Raw genomic sequence first — 13,437 nt, forward strand, 5'->3', positions numbered from 1 at the left:
ACAGTCTCTGGACTTGTCCTTCTTTATCAATTTTCCCAGTCTAAAGGCAGTCACAATTTTAAAGTCCTTATCTTCCTCTATCCCCCAGAATTTGGAGAACAAAAGTGTTAAAAATCCCTGTAGATTTCCTTCCTCCAATTCTGGGATAGCCCTTAATCTGAGATTATTTCCCTTACTTTTCAATTCAACCAATGACAGGTAGGCTTGTTGTTCCCCTACCTGTCTTTTCAGAGGCCTTACTTCCCCCCTAATCTCATCAACCTTTTTGTTCGCCTGTTCTGCTTTTTGACTAGCTTCCACCGCAAGCTTATAATTTTCAGTCGTTGCCCCTTGCAATTTTTCAATTGCCTGAGTATGATGAGAAACTTGCTCGGATAATTTAGTAATAGAGGATGTAGCTTGGTCAATTTTTGATGATTGATTGTCCACTTTTTGATTTAAAATTCCAAGTTGTTCCAAGATTTGTTTCAGGACTATTTCAGATCCTCCAGTTGCCATATCTTCTGCAGCAGGCTCTACAGCAGGCTCTTCAATTTCCACCTCCTGTGCTGTCAGCACAGTTGGGACGGATGATCTTCGTTGATGAGATAGGGTTGTTTGAACAAGTTGCCCTGGTTTCTTTTCTTTTTCTTTAGCTTTAGCTGCTCTTGTTCTCCCTGTGCCACTCATTCCACACCTGCCTCTGTTCAAGGTCAAATTTTCTTTTGTTTCATAAGTTAGACAAAGTCCAGAGTGTAAACAATTTAACCACAGAGAATCACAATAAAGTACAGTTCCCAGGCCTCTATGTCTCCACAATCCTCTAGGTGGGGGTATTTCAAAGTTTCAAGGAAGGAGAGAACTCTTGTCCGCCATTGAAGTTCTTATATTCCCTATGTTAAGTCTTTAATAGTTCCAGAGCACAAAAGGAAGTTTCCACAGGCTTTCTTTGTCTTGAAGAAAAGCCACAAGGTGTCAAGAAAGGTCCCAGCAACAATGTTTAAACGTTAGTATCTCAGTCTATGTATCAGTTAAGCTCCAATAACAGTATCAGCAGTTTGACAGTTCTCCTTTGCACACTGACAGCCCGATAGCTGGGTTGTCCCTTTTAACTCCACATAGCTCAAAATTAGGAAGAAGGTCCCAAAAATAAAATCCACAACTTTTACAAAGATTTCCTGCTTGTCTTTTCACTACAAAGTCTGTCAAATACACCCTCGTTTTACTTTTACAGTCCCTTTTCGGCGCTTCAGCGCTCTTCTGCGCAATTGCTTTAATCTGGTTAGCAAGATCGGGAGACGGACTTCCTGTTACTCGCCTCCCGTTTTCAGCCGAATTTCAACCAAATTCCCAAATTTTCCGATGTTTAACTCCCCTTACTCACGGGTATGTAGCAGCCAATTTTGATGTTTTCAAGAAGAAAGGTCGGCGCTCATCAGCAGCAGCAGCGCGGCTTTGCATCCACGAAAAGAGCGATGAACTCACAGCGCCGCTCCCCCTTTCGCGTTCCGGAGCCCCTTACGGAGCCCCTTCTTCGTTTCCGGGGGGGCTTTGGGCGCCCGCCGAGTCCCACGGCTGCAGGCTCGCTCTGCCTGCGGTTTTTCTTAATGGGTCTCCGCTTTGCCGTAGCGGACGACCGTTTTTCGCGGAGCCCCTCTTCACTGGGTAAAGAGGACCGCCATTGCTGTTTTGCGCCGCCTCCGGAAGTCCTGAAAAAAAAAAAAGGTTTAGAAGCAGGTTAAAGTTTATTGATAAGGATTTGCTGAACTAACAATTTGAATTGGAATACAAAAAAGGGAGGTATGAGGAGGTCTGGGAAATAAGTTAAAGGAAAATAAGTTATGGAAATTTTGTGTGTTTTTAATTATTTTTATTTTTGTATTTTTGTTATTGTCAGAGCTGCCCCAAGGTCCCAGCTCACAGAGGACCAACGCCAGATTGTCGTTATATACAAAAGTCTTTATTGAAGTTCAGTTTCCATTTCAAAGCCGTAGCGCGCAGCTCTACGTCTTAAACCCTAGACCGCCGAAGTTCCGTCTGAATCTCCTCCCCCCTGACACCAGTTTAAGATTCTAGCCCTGCTCCACCTCTTCCTCTGCTCTCTCCTCCTCTGGGTCCTCCTGTCCGCTGAGGCATTCCCCTTTCTGGACTCTTCTGACGCTGAGTCTCCTGACTCCTCCCCCTGCCTCCGGCGGGCTTTAGGACCTGGTTCCCAATCCTCGTTCTCTGCTGTCCCGCGCGCCTGTACATTTGAACTTGGCTCTCGCGCCAACCCAGTGACCTTCCTCCTGACCGTTACACTGCTTCTATCACTGCTTCCCTCTTCCGGGATGCTGGCTGGACCTGACCTCCCCTCTGTTGCCTGACTCTCCGATGGAGGCGTGGTCAGCCCTGACTCATCTTCTCTCCCTGCTGGGGGATACGCTGGCCCCGATACCTGGGACTCTTCCCCCCCCCCTATGCTCTGGTGGGGAAGCTGGTCCTGATCTCCAACTGCTGCTCTGGGAGTCCCCGCTGGCCCCTTGCTTCTGGAGTGTCCCCCTTGGGACCCCCCTTGCCCTGGCCACCGGCGCCCCCTTCTGTGAATCTTCCGATTCGCTGGAGAGGCTCATGGAATCTCTCGGGCCACTGTCATCTTCTGCTACGCTGCCCTCAGATTCTTCCCCTTCGCTCTCCATTGCCTGTGCCTCTGCTCCTGAGCCCCTGACATCCATCCCCCCCTCGAAGCCCCCCCTTCCCCCCTCTCCCTCTTCTGGTGTGGGTTCCGGGTGCTCCAGTGTTGTGGGGGTGAGTGCAGGATACAGTTCATCCCCCCTGGTGTGCAGCCAGCCGGCTGGATCCTGCCAGGCCGTGACGTGCTCGTCGACGTCGATCTCCTCTGCTTCCATTTCTCTGCAGGTGTGCTCGAACCCAGGATCCTCCCCCAACACGTCCATGTCTGTCTCTCCCCCTGTTGCCTCGGGTGACGTTGCGTGCAAGGGCCCTCCCGGCAGTTCCCTGCTCCACCCCACCTCCGGTTGATTGTCCCACCAATAAGAGCGGTCTGTGCCAAACCCTGAGATTGATCCCTCTGGGGAGGTAGTCTCTGGCGCCGTTTCCTCAGCTGATGAGAACCCCTGGAACGTGCTGGCTGAGAGTGTGGGTGTGAAAAGATATTCATCGAAATAATCTGCCGGCATGGGTCTGTGTGGGAAGAGTGCATGAAACTCGTCTTAGAGGTAGTGCTCCTCCACCGCATAGTAAGGAACCCACCTGTTGTCGCTTGCCGGGGTACCTTCCCTGGCTAGTAGATATTCAACCCCCTCTTCCCCCCATCTCGAGTCTAAAATCTCTGTGACCTCGTTGAGTGGCTCTGCTCTCGGTGACCCCCCTTTCGTGGGCGCCTCGCTGAGTGGGTCTGGTGCGTTCCCTGGCGCCTGAAACCTGTGGGGTGCCTTGTAGGGTGTGAGCACTGATCTGTGAAAGACCGGATGCATTCTGGAACCCTCCGGGAGTGTCAACCGGAAGGATACTGGATTGATCTGTGCCTCGACTTGATAAGGCCCTATCTGCTTGTGTCCGAGCTTCTTCTTAGCTAACGATCTGGCCGGCACTGCCTGGGCTGCTAACCAGACCCAGTCCCCCACCTGGATGTCTTCCCCAACTCTCCTGTGTTTGTCTGCCTGCATTTTGTAGGCGTGTTTTGCTAGCTCCAACTGCCGTCGGAGTTGCTCGTGGACCTCCTGTAGCTCCGCTGCCAAAGCCTCTGCTCCCTGTGGCTCCCCTTCCCCCACTCTTTCTAATCCCGGGAAGGTTCTGGGATGCCGCCCATTATTGGTGAAGAACGGTGTCACCCCCGTGGACACGTGCTTCGTGTTGTTGTAGGCAAACTCGGCCAGCGGTAGGTAGTCCACCCAGGTCGAGGGCTGTTGATTCGCGTAGCATCTCAGGTACTGCTGCATGATGGCGTTGACCCTCTCCGCTTGTCCGTTGGTCTGCGGGTGTCATGCCGACGCTAAGTTGATCTTGACGTTCAGGATGCCCAGCAGCTTCTGCCAGAAGTTCGAGATGAACTGGCGACCCCGGTCGGACAGGATGGACCGCGGTAAGCCGTGCACTTTGAACACGTGGTCTATGAACAGTTTGGCGGTCTGTTCCGCTGTGGCCACCTTCGCGCAAGGAATGAAGTGCGCAATCTTGGTGAACATGTCTACGACCACGAGTACCGCTGTTTTGCCCCGCGAGCTGGGCAGATCTGTGACAAAGTCCAGGGCCACTCTCTCCCATGGTTCGAGCGGCGTCTGTAGCGGTTCCAGCAGTCCCGCCGGCGGCCTGTGTACTGGCTTGGCCCTTTGGCATGTGTCACACCTAGTAACGTACTCTGCGACTTCTCCCCTCATCTTGGGCCACCAAAAATCTCTGGCTACTAATTCTGCCGTCTTGTCCTTGCCGAAGTGCCCGGCGCTGGGCGCGTCGTGTAACTGCTGCAGTACTTTTGCGCGGAGTTCGTCTCCCGGCACGTAGAGGGCCCCTTTGCTGATGAGCAGTCCGTCGCGTATCTGAAACTCGTCGTCCTTCGCTGTGCCTCTTCGCACCTCCTCCATCTTGGATTGTGCGAAGGAATCCTCCTGCAGTGCGCGACGTACCGCGTCCAGGTCCACGGTGGCTGAAGCGCATGCCCACGCTTTCGGTGCGAAAATGTGTTTGGCCACCACTGGTGCCGCTTCCTCGAGATACTGCGGCTTCCTGGATAGCGCATCCGCCATGACGTTGTTGTCTCCCGGGATGTATTCTATCCTGAAGTCGAAATCCGCAAAGAACTCCGCCCAGCGGATGTGTCTCTGGTTCAGGAACCGCGCTGTGCGCCAGTACTCCAGGTTCTTATGGTCCGTGCGGACCTGCACTGTGTGTTTGGCTCCGATGAGGAAGTGCCGCCACGCCTTGAAGGCTGCATGAATGGCCAGCAACTCCCTGTCCCAGATGGTGTAGTTCTGCTCCGAATTGCTGAGCTTCCTGGAGTAGAAAGCACACGTCCTCCAGTCCCCTTGCGGATCTTGCTGCAACAGGACCGCCCCCACGGCTCTGTCCGAGACGTCCGTTTCAACCCTCATTGGTCGGCTGGGGTTGACGTGTAGCAGCTGTTCTTCGGACGCGAAGAGACGCTTGAGTCTCTGAAAGGACTGCTCCGCTTGGTCCGTCCAGACGAATTTCTTCTTCTTGGAGCTGAGGGTGTCCGTGATGGCCGCCGTCTGCATCGCGAATTCCTTGATGAACTTGCGATAAAAGTTGGCGAACCCACGAACCTCTGGACCTCCTTCCGATTGCGCGGGCTCTTCCAGTCCAACACTGAGCGGACCTTGGTGCTGTCCATGGCGAGTCCCTTGTCGGACAGCTTGTAGCCCAGGAAATCCACCTCCGTCATGTCGAACTGGCACTTCTCCAGTTTGGTGTAAAGTCTGTGCTCCCGTAGTCTCTGCAGGACCTCCTTGACGTCCTTCTCGTGAGCCTCCTGCGATTCCGAGAAGATCAGAATGTCGTCCAGGAAGCAGACGCACTTCTTGTAGAGAAGACCCGCTAACACGTGGTGCATGAAGGCTTGGAAACAGTGGGAGCCATTTTGCAAGCCAAACGGCATAACTCTGTATTCATAGGTGCCCAACGGCGTAAACATGGCTGTTTTCCACTCGTCGCCCTCCCTCATGCGTATAAGGTTGTACGCCCCTCGCAGATCCAACTTGGTGAAGATGCGACCCTTCCTCACCGTCGCCAGCAGGTCGTCGATCTTGGGCATGGGGAATGCCGTGGGCTTCGTCCTCAAATTTATGACCCGGTAATCAACTACAAGCCTCTTTTGGGGCGTGTCTTTTTTCTTCACAAAAAACACTGGACTGCCCCCCACTGCTTTGGATTCTTGGATGAATCCCTGCTTCAAGTTGTGATCTATGAACTCCCTGAGTTCCTGCAGTTCGTCTTCAGACATGGAATACAGTTTTCCAGTCGGCAGCGTCGCCCCCGGCAGGAGGTCAATCTTGCAGTCGTATGGCCTGTGGGGAGGCAGCTTGTCCGCTTCCTTCTCGCAGAAGACCTCCCAAAACGCCTTGTACTTGTCGGGTACCGCTTGCAGCATGCCTAAGTGTAGCTGTGGTTCATCCTCTTTCCCCTCATCTCCCTGGCTGGTCAGGATGCAGTGTTCTGCGCAGGAGGAGGAGCAGAAGGTCAATTGACGCTGGTACCATGCTAATGCCGGGCTGTGCCTGTCCAGCCAACTCATGCCCAATACTACGGGTGTGTCTGACAGGTGAGTGACGTTGAAGCTGATGACTTCGCGGTGATTCCCAATTCGCATCACCATAGGCGGTTGTCAGGATTGCCGCTAGGTCCCAGCTCACAGAGGACCAACGCCCAGTGGATATTATATACAAAAGTCTTTATTGAAGTTTAGTTTCCATTTCCAAGCTCTGGGCGCGCAGACCCACGTCTTAACGCTAGACCGGCTAAGTCCCCTCTGACTCGCTGCTAAAGCCACACCAGTTTAAGATTCTCGCTTTGCTCCACCTCCTACGCTGCTCCTTCCTACGCTGGGTCCTTCTGCCCTCTGGGGTTATCTCCTTCCTTGATTCCTCTGAAGCTGACCCCCCTGAGTCCCGCCCTTCCTTCCGGCGGGCTTTAGGACCTGGCTCCCTGTCAGGACTCCCTGCTGTGCCGCTCGCCTGTACATTTGAACTTGGCGCGCGCGCCCAGCCGGTAACCTTCCTTCTGACCGTTTCCCCGCTTCCGGATGTGGGCGTGGCCAGCCCTGCCTCCTCTCCTCCCGCTGGTGGCAAGAACACTGGTTCCGACTCCTGGGACTCCCCCTCCCCACTGCGCTCTGGTGGGGAAGCTGGTCCCGATTTCCAACTGCTGCTCAGGGACTCCCCGCTGGCCCCTCCCTCTTGAGGTTTCTCCCCTGGAATCTCCCTTGCTCTGGCCATCGGTGCTCCCTTCTGCGAGTCTTCCGATTCACTAGAGAGGCTTGCGGAATGACTCTGGCAGCTGTCACTTCCTGCTCCCCCTTCGTCCTCTTCCTCCTCACTCTCCATTTGCTCCCCCTCCTGTGTCTCTCCTTCTGAACCCCTGACAGCGGTGTTTGCTGTACCACCTGTCCTCCGAGTAGCTCCCTTCCATCAACTGTGACGACGTTCAGGGGCATAGTTGCTGGTAAAAGCGCTATGCAATGTTGTGTGACGAAATCCCCTCCTATAAAGTCTGCATTACTACCAGAGTCAATGGTAATGGGGACTTCCATGGTGAGTCCATTGGGGAGCTGGAGTGATGCAGTGAGTTGCACCACTGGTTTGGGCAGGAGGAGTCCGTGGGCTGTAAAATCCCTGGGGGCTGCTTCACTGACTCGCCTGGCTGGGCCCCAGTGGCTCTGCCTCCAACCAGGCTTGGTCGTTTCCCTGTAGCTGTTCCCCCTGCTCAACTGCTCCCCTTACTGTTGCTGAGGCTGCAGTGTGCTTGTGGAGCCTCTGGGGACACTCTTTCGCCATGTGCTGAGCACTGTCGCAGATGTAACACTTCCTGCTCCCTCTAGGAGGCTTCGCCTTGACTGCTCCTGGGGTTTGGGCTCTGGTTGCTGTCTGAGCCCTGGCACCACCTATCTCCATCGGCTCTTCTCCCCCTCCCAGTGGAGGCGTGGACTGGGCGCGCGCTGTCTCTCTGGGAAAGAAAGGAGGTGATCTGACTGGTGTGCGTCCCCAACGTCCTTCATCCTTGCTCCAAGGGCGTTCTTCCAGACGCACCCCAATCGCCAGCGCTCTTTGGACGACTTCCTTAGTGCTCTGGGGTCTCTCCCCCCTCACAATTTCATCTTTCACAGCTCCATTCAGCCCCTCCCAGAACAAGTCTCGGACGGCAGCTGAGTCCTTTTCCCATCCCAGCGCATTAACCAACGCAAAAAAGCGGGAGTGATATTGTCTCACAGTGGCTTTGCCCTGTTTCAGCCCATGCATTTCCCTCCTGGCAATGTCCACATCCACTGCAGATTGAAAACAAGCGTCCATAGCCTTAATAAAGGCATCTGAATTTTGGAGGGCGGGATCATTGTCGCGCCAAAGATTGCGCAGCCACGCTTTAGCTTCCCCATGCAGATGAGTTAGTATGAAGCCTACTTTCTCCTCCTCATCTCTAAAGTCTTTCTGAAGCAACTTGAGCGTGAACACTACGTCTGCTCTGAAGTTAGGATACTGCTGCAGGCTCCCATCGAAATGAGACACGAGGCTGCCCCCCCTCTTTCCGAGGCCAATCCCCTCCGGCTTGGCACCTGGCCGCCCCTCCTTGCTCAAAATTTCCAACCTGGTTTGCAGGTCCTGGCAGAACGCGGCTGCTTCCTCCTCTCTCTTTCTGGATGCTGCTACTTCCATGGAAAGCCTCGTGACTGCTTCTTGCAGGGCTTTCATTTTCTCCTCTGTACCCATCCTTCCCGATTTTCGTGAGCTCGCAAAACACCAAGCTTTGCCCCTCGCTGCGTCAACTCACGCTGCGAAGGTTTTTTTGGAGACGGAACTTACTTTCAGAGCTGCCCTAAGGTCCCAGCTCACAGAGGACCAACGCCAGATCGTCGTTATATACAAAAGTCTTTATTGAAGTTCAGTTTCCATTTCAAAGCCGTAGCGCGCAGCTCTACGTCTTAAACCCTAGACCGCCGAAGTTCCGTCTGAATCTCCTCCCCCCTGACACCAGTTTAAGATTCTAGCCCTGCTCCACCTCTTCCTCTGCTCTCTCCTCCTCTGGGTCCTCCTGTCCGCTGAGGCATTCCCCTTTCTGGACTCTTCTGACGCTGAGTCTCCTGACTCCTCCCCCTGCCTCCGGCGGGCTTTAGGACCTGGTTCCCAATCCTCGTTCTCTGCTGTCCCGCGCGCCTGTACATTTGAACTTGGCTCTCGCGCCAACCCAGTGACCTTCCTCCTGACCGTTACACTGCTTCTATCACTGCTTCCCTCTTCCGGGATGCTGGCTGGACCTGACCTCCCCTCCATTGCCTGACTCTCCGATGGAGGCGTGGTCAGCCCTGACTCATCTTCTCTCCCTGCTGGGGGATACGCTGGCCCCGATACCTGGGACTCTTCCCCCCCCCCCTATGCTCTGGTGGGGAAGCTGGTCCTGATCTCCAACTGCTGCTCTGGGAGTCCCCGCTGGCCCCTTGCTTCTGGAGTGTCCCCCTTGGGACCCCCCTTGCCCTGGCCACCGGCGCCCCCTTCTGTGAATCTTCCGATTCGCTGGAGAGGCTCATGGAATCTCTCGGGCCACTGTCATCTTCTCCTACGCTGCCCTCAGATTCTTCCCCTTCGCTCTCCATTTCCTGTGCTTCTGCTCCTGAGCCCCTGACAGTTATATTTTTTCTTTTTTCTTTTTGATTTTTATTGTATTAATATTGAAAATTCCAATAAATATATTTTTTAAAAAATAGGTCTGCATGTACCAACTCAAAAGGCTTTGTGGTCACTCACTCTGTCAGACCTCGGATAACTGCATCTTTTAACCTTTGCTCTTTTGCATGCTCTGCAATCCAAGAACTTATCACATGCCTTTATTTTGCACCCCTCAGTGCACTCTGGCAGCTTCTGGATGTATTTCCAGCAGCTGTGAGACATTCTCCTGTGCCACAGATGTGCACACATATTGTGTGTGCGAACGTTAGCACATTGCGCCTGTGCTGTATCAGTGTCCCCCTTACCTTCCAAAGGTGTTTTCAGAACATAGAGCCTGTTCTGACATTCAACACTGACCAGTTGCTTCCCACCCCTGGAAATGGAACATACATCATTTTCAAAGCAAACCTTATAGCCATCCTGTACAAGAGCAGAAACGGATAACAAAATTGTATTCCTGGCACAACATACACTTCCAGCTCTGCCTGTAGAAAAGAAACAAACACATTGCCAACAGTAGTTAACTGTCTCTGTGTCCCATCTGCAAGAGTGACTGCTTTTCCAGCTGAAACAGCCCTGCAATTCAACTTTTGACCGCTAGAGGGCATCAGATGATGACTGGCTCCTGAGTCAATGATCCACTGCAGCATGCTGCCTTCACTGGAGTTGTCCTTAACTGTTGCCATGGAAGCAGCAAGATGGTAAGAAGTGCTGTCCTTCTCACTTCCTCTGTCACGTCCTCCCTTCGCATTCCCATGCTGGCCTCCTCTCCTAGACTGGCTGCAATGGAAATCTGGCTGGCTGCCACGAGGACTTGGCTGGCTGCCATGAGAAGCGACCTTGGAGACATCCTGCCCAGCTCTCCTCAGGCAGGAACGACACAGGTGCTGGTCTGAACAGCATACAAAACAACGACGAGAGGAAAACTTTTGCAGCTTGCCTTTGGTCTTCTCTGCCCCCCCCAACCTTGCCAGCAGCTCTCCTCGAGGCTGTACTGCTCCTGGGGACGTGGCCTTTGGCTTCCGCTGTGATTCTTTGGTAAAGCCTCTCCAGCGCCTGCCAAACAGCCTGGGCATTTCCTTTTTTAAAAAAAATATATATATTAAGATTTCCAAATTAATACAAAGACAAAAGAAGACACAAAAGATAACAAAAATAGAAAAATAGAAAAAAAACGATTAAAACAAATACAATTTCCATTACTTATTTCCATTACCTTGTTTCCCAGACCTCCTCTCACCTCCCCCTTTTGTATTCTATTTCAAATTGTTAACTCAGCAAATCCTTATTATAACTTATTATAACGTATTATAGCTTATTTCTCAACCTTTACATTACAGCTGATAACCACTTATTTTCTGTCCAACATCATTTTAATATCCATTAATTTTACAATGCCTCTGCAGATAGTCTTTAAATTTCTTCCAGTCTTCTTCCGCCGACTCTTTTCCCTGGTCTCGGATTCTGCCAGTCATTTCTGCCAGTCCCATATAGTCTATCACCTCAGCCTGGGCATTTCCAAGACCCTCCACAAGCGGCAACTGTGAGCCCTCCAAACTGAGCACTATAGCTCCCAGGGCTTCCTGATCCTTCCTCTGTGAAGCATGGGCAGCTGTAACGATCACTGCTGCAGCCCCAGCTGGTGCTTGCAATGGGGCTCCTTGCATGGCCTCCCACAGACCTTTGGCTATGATCCAGGCCTTCACTTTCCTGGACCACTCCTCCTACTTATGTCCATTTAATCTCTCAAAAGGAACTGTGAAAGATTCCTGGCCATCTGCCATCTTCTCCCCTGGGGCTGAGCCTACTCACATTCCAGCAGCTCCTCTTGGTACTGGGTCCTGAAGATGATGTCTTCCCCAGCGAACGTTAGGCAGGAGCTCCAGCTGGTCTTGCTTCTCCCCACCACACAGGCATGACGTGGCAAAAGCTTCCATAACCTGCTGGAATGTAACAGAGCCCGGCACACTTCCCTGTGCCAACTTGAGCCTCAAGCTCTCTTCCTGGCTCTTAGCAGAGTATCGCAGCAGCTGAAAGGTGCCTTGTGTGGGTGATAAATCAAAGACTGTACGCAGACTTCTTGCTAATCTAAACAGTCTTTAATGAGTAGAAAAACATCATAAATCAACCCGGAGATCAAGCGGACATCTTCTCGACTCGACAGCCAAAACAAAAGTAACTCACACACAAAGGAAAGTTCCCAGATGGGAACAAAACCACACCTCAGATTGTGAGACGTCACACAGAACTGTTTAACCCTGTAAGTTCTGATTCTCCTCACAGCTAATGCTGCAGAAGAAAGCATTCAATGTGGCCTTAACAGATCGGAGAAGTGGGTGCAAAGTAACAAAATGAATTTCCAAAGCTTCTGCACTTAGGCAGGAATAATAAGATAGATGCACAAATATAGGATGGGAACACCTGGTTTGACAGCAGTGCATGTGAAAAAGATCTAGGGGTCGACTTTCCGGTCGGCGCCAGCGTTAATGGCGGTCCTTGCTTCGAGCTCCGAAGCAGGACTGCTCCACGAGTTCGGGTCTGACCCGCTACGGCGAGCGGGGGACCCCTAAAATCACAGGCGCAGAAGCCTGTGAGCAAGGAGATTCGGTGGGCACCTTTGCGCCCCCCGGTACTGTGAAAGAGCCTTTTTAAAGGCTCCGGAGTGGCACCGGGTGTGAGCGCGGTGCTGAGAATCGCTACCCAGCCCGTGGAGTGAAGCCGCGTCGCCATCAACGGAGAGCGCCGATTCCTTCCTGAAACTAAAGATTGACAACTTCACCCGTGAGTAAGAACAAGAGAATAAGATTAACGGGACACTAAAAATTTTGACATTCGGCTGAAAACGGGAAAAGTATAAATCAAGGAAGTCTGCCTTCCCGATCTGCATGACTAACAAAGCAACGAAAAAGCAAGCTGTATTTAAAAGGGAAACTTCTCTCTAATCCAGCAAACCTGACATTGAACGTAGACCTCCCCCCATCTGGCAGGAGAAGGGGGGAAGATAATTGGGACATTGTTTAACCTGCATTAAATAATTTGGATGGGAAATCTTTCACTGTCAAATCCTCTGACTCAGGCTGCCTGAATAAGGCACCGGGAAAGCGATCTGTCAGACGGATCTTGGATACAAAGTGGGACTTTATCTGTAACAAAATTATGGGACTTCAGTGGATTCACACTGTTGAATTTTGAACTGAAACAAAGTAAGGATTTACAATTGGACTTTTGAACTTTTTCGTCGCTCTATGCTTTCTTGTTTCTTTGTGGCTTATTCCTATTTGGATACAATGTGCTCCCTCTAGAGGGTTTCAAGGGAAACAGTTCCATTGAGGAAGAAGCAGTGGGATTTTCCACTTGTAAATATTTCCTGTGAGAACAACCTTGGATATGAGCACCCCAGTGGAGGAGATATCAACTAGATCAAAAACAAAGCAAGCACAAAAGAAAAGGGGCTCTATGTCAGGAGCAGTACCAGCTGCACAGGAAAAAGTAACAACTGCATCAATGGATTCTATGACACAGGCACTGCTTAAGATAAATCAATCGTTGGAAGCATTGACAAAGCAGTCTACTGAAAATTCTAAAAAATTGACAGAACTGACAGCGAGATTGGACTTGAACACGGCAACTGTGACAAGTAACACAGATTCCATAAATCGATTAATACAAGAAAGTTCAGAAACAAGAAAAATCGCTGAAAGTGCTAAAAGTACTGCAGAGGAGACAAGGGAAAGGTTTGTGCCAATTGCAAAAAAAGTGAATGAGCATGATGCAACTTTGGCCTTAATGGAACTGGAGAGGAAAGGGAAAAATCTGAAACTAAGACTGGTTCCTGAAAGTGAGGAGGACAACCTTGTGGAATTCCTTACAGAGAACCTTGTGGAATTTTGGCAAGACGAACTGGAGAAAGAGGAGGAGTTTGTGATAACTACAGCCTTCCGGTTGGGCAGGAGACAGGGCAAAAAACCAAGGGATTGCCTAATCACGTTGAGATCCAAGGAAGAAAGAGATAAAATATTGAATCTACATTATCAAAAGGCACTGGTGATCCAGAATTGTCAAATACAGA

Source organism: Podarcis gaigeae (genome assembly GCF_964106915.1).
Source record: "Podarcis gaigeae genome assembly, chromosome: W".
Lineage (NCBI taxonomy): Eukaryota > Metazoa > Chordata > Lepidosauria > Squamata > Lacertidae > Podarcis > Podarcis gaigeae.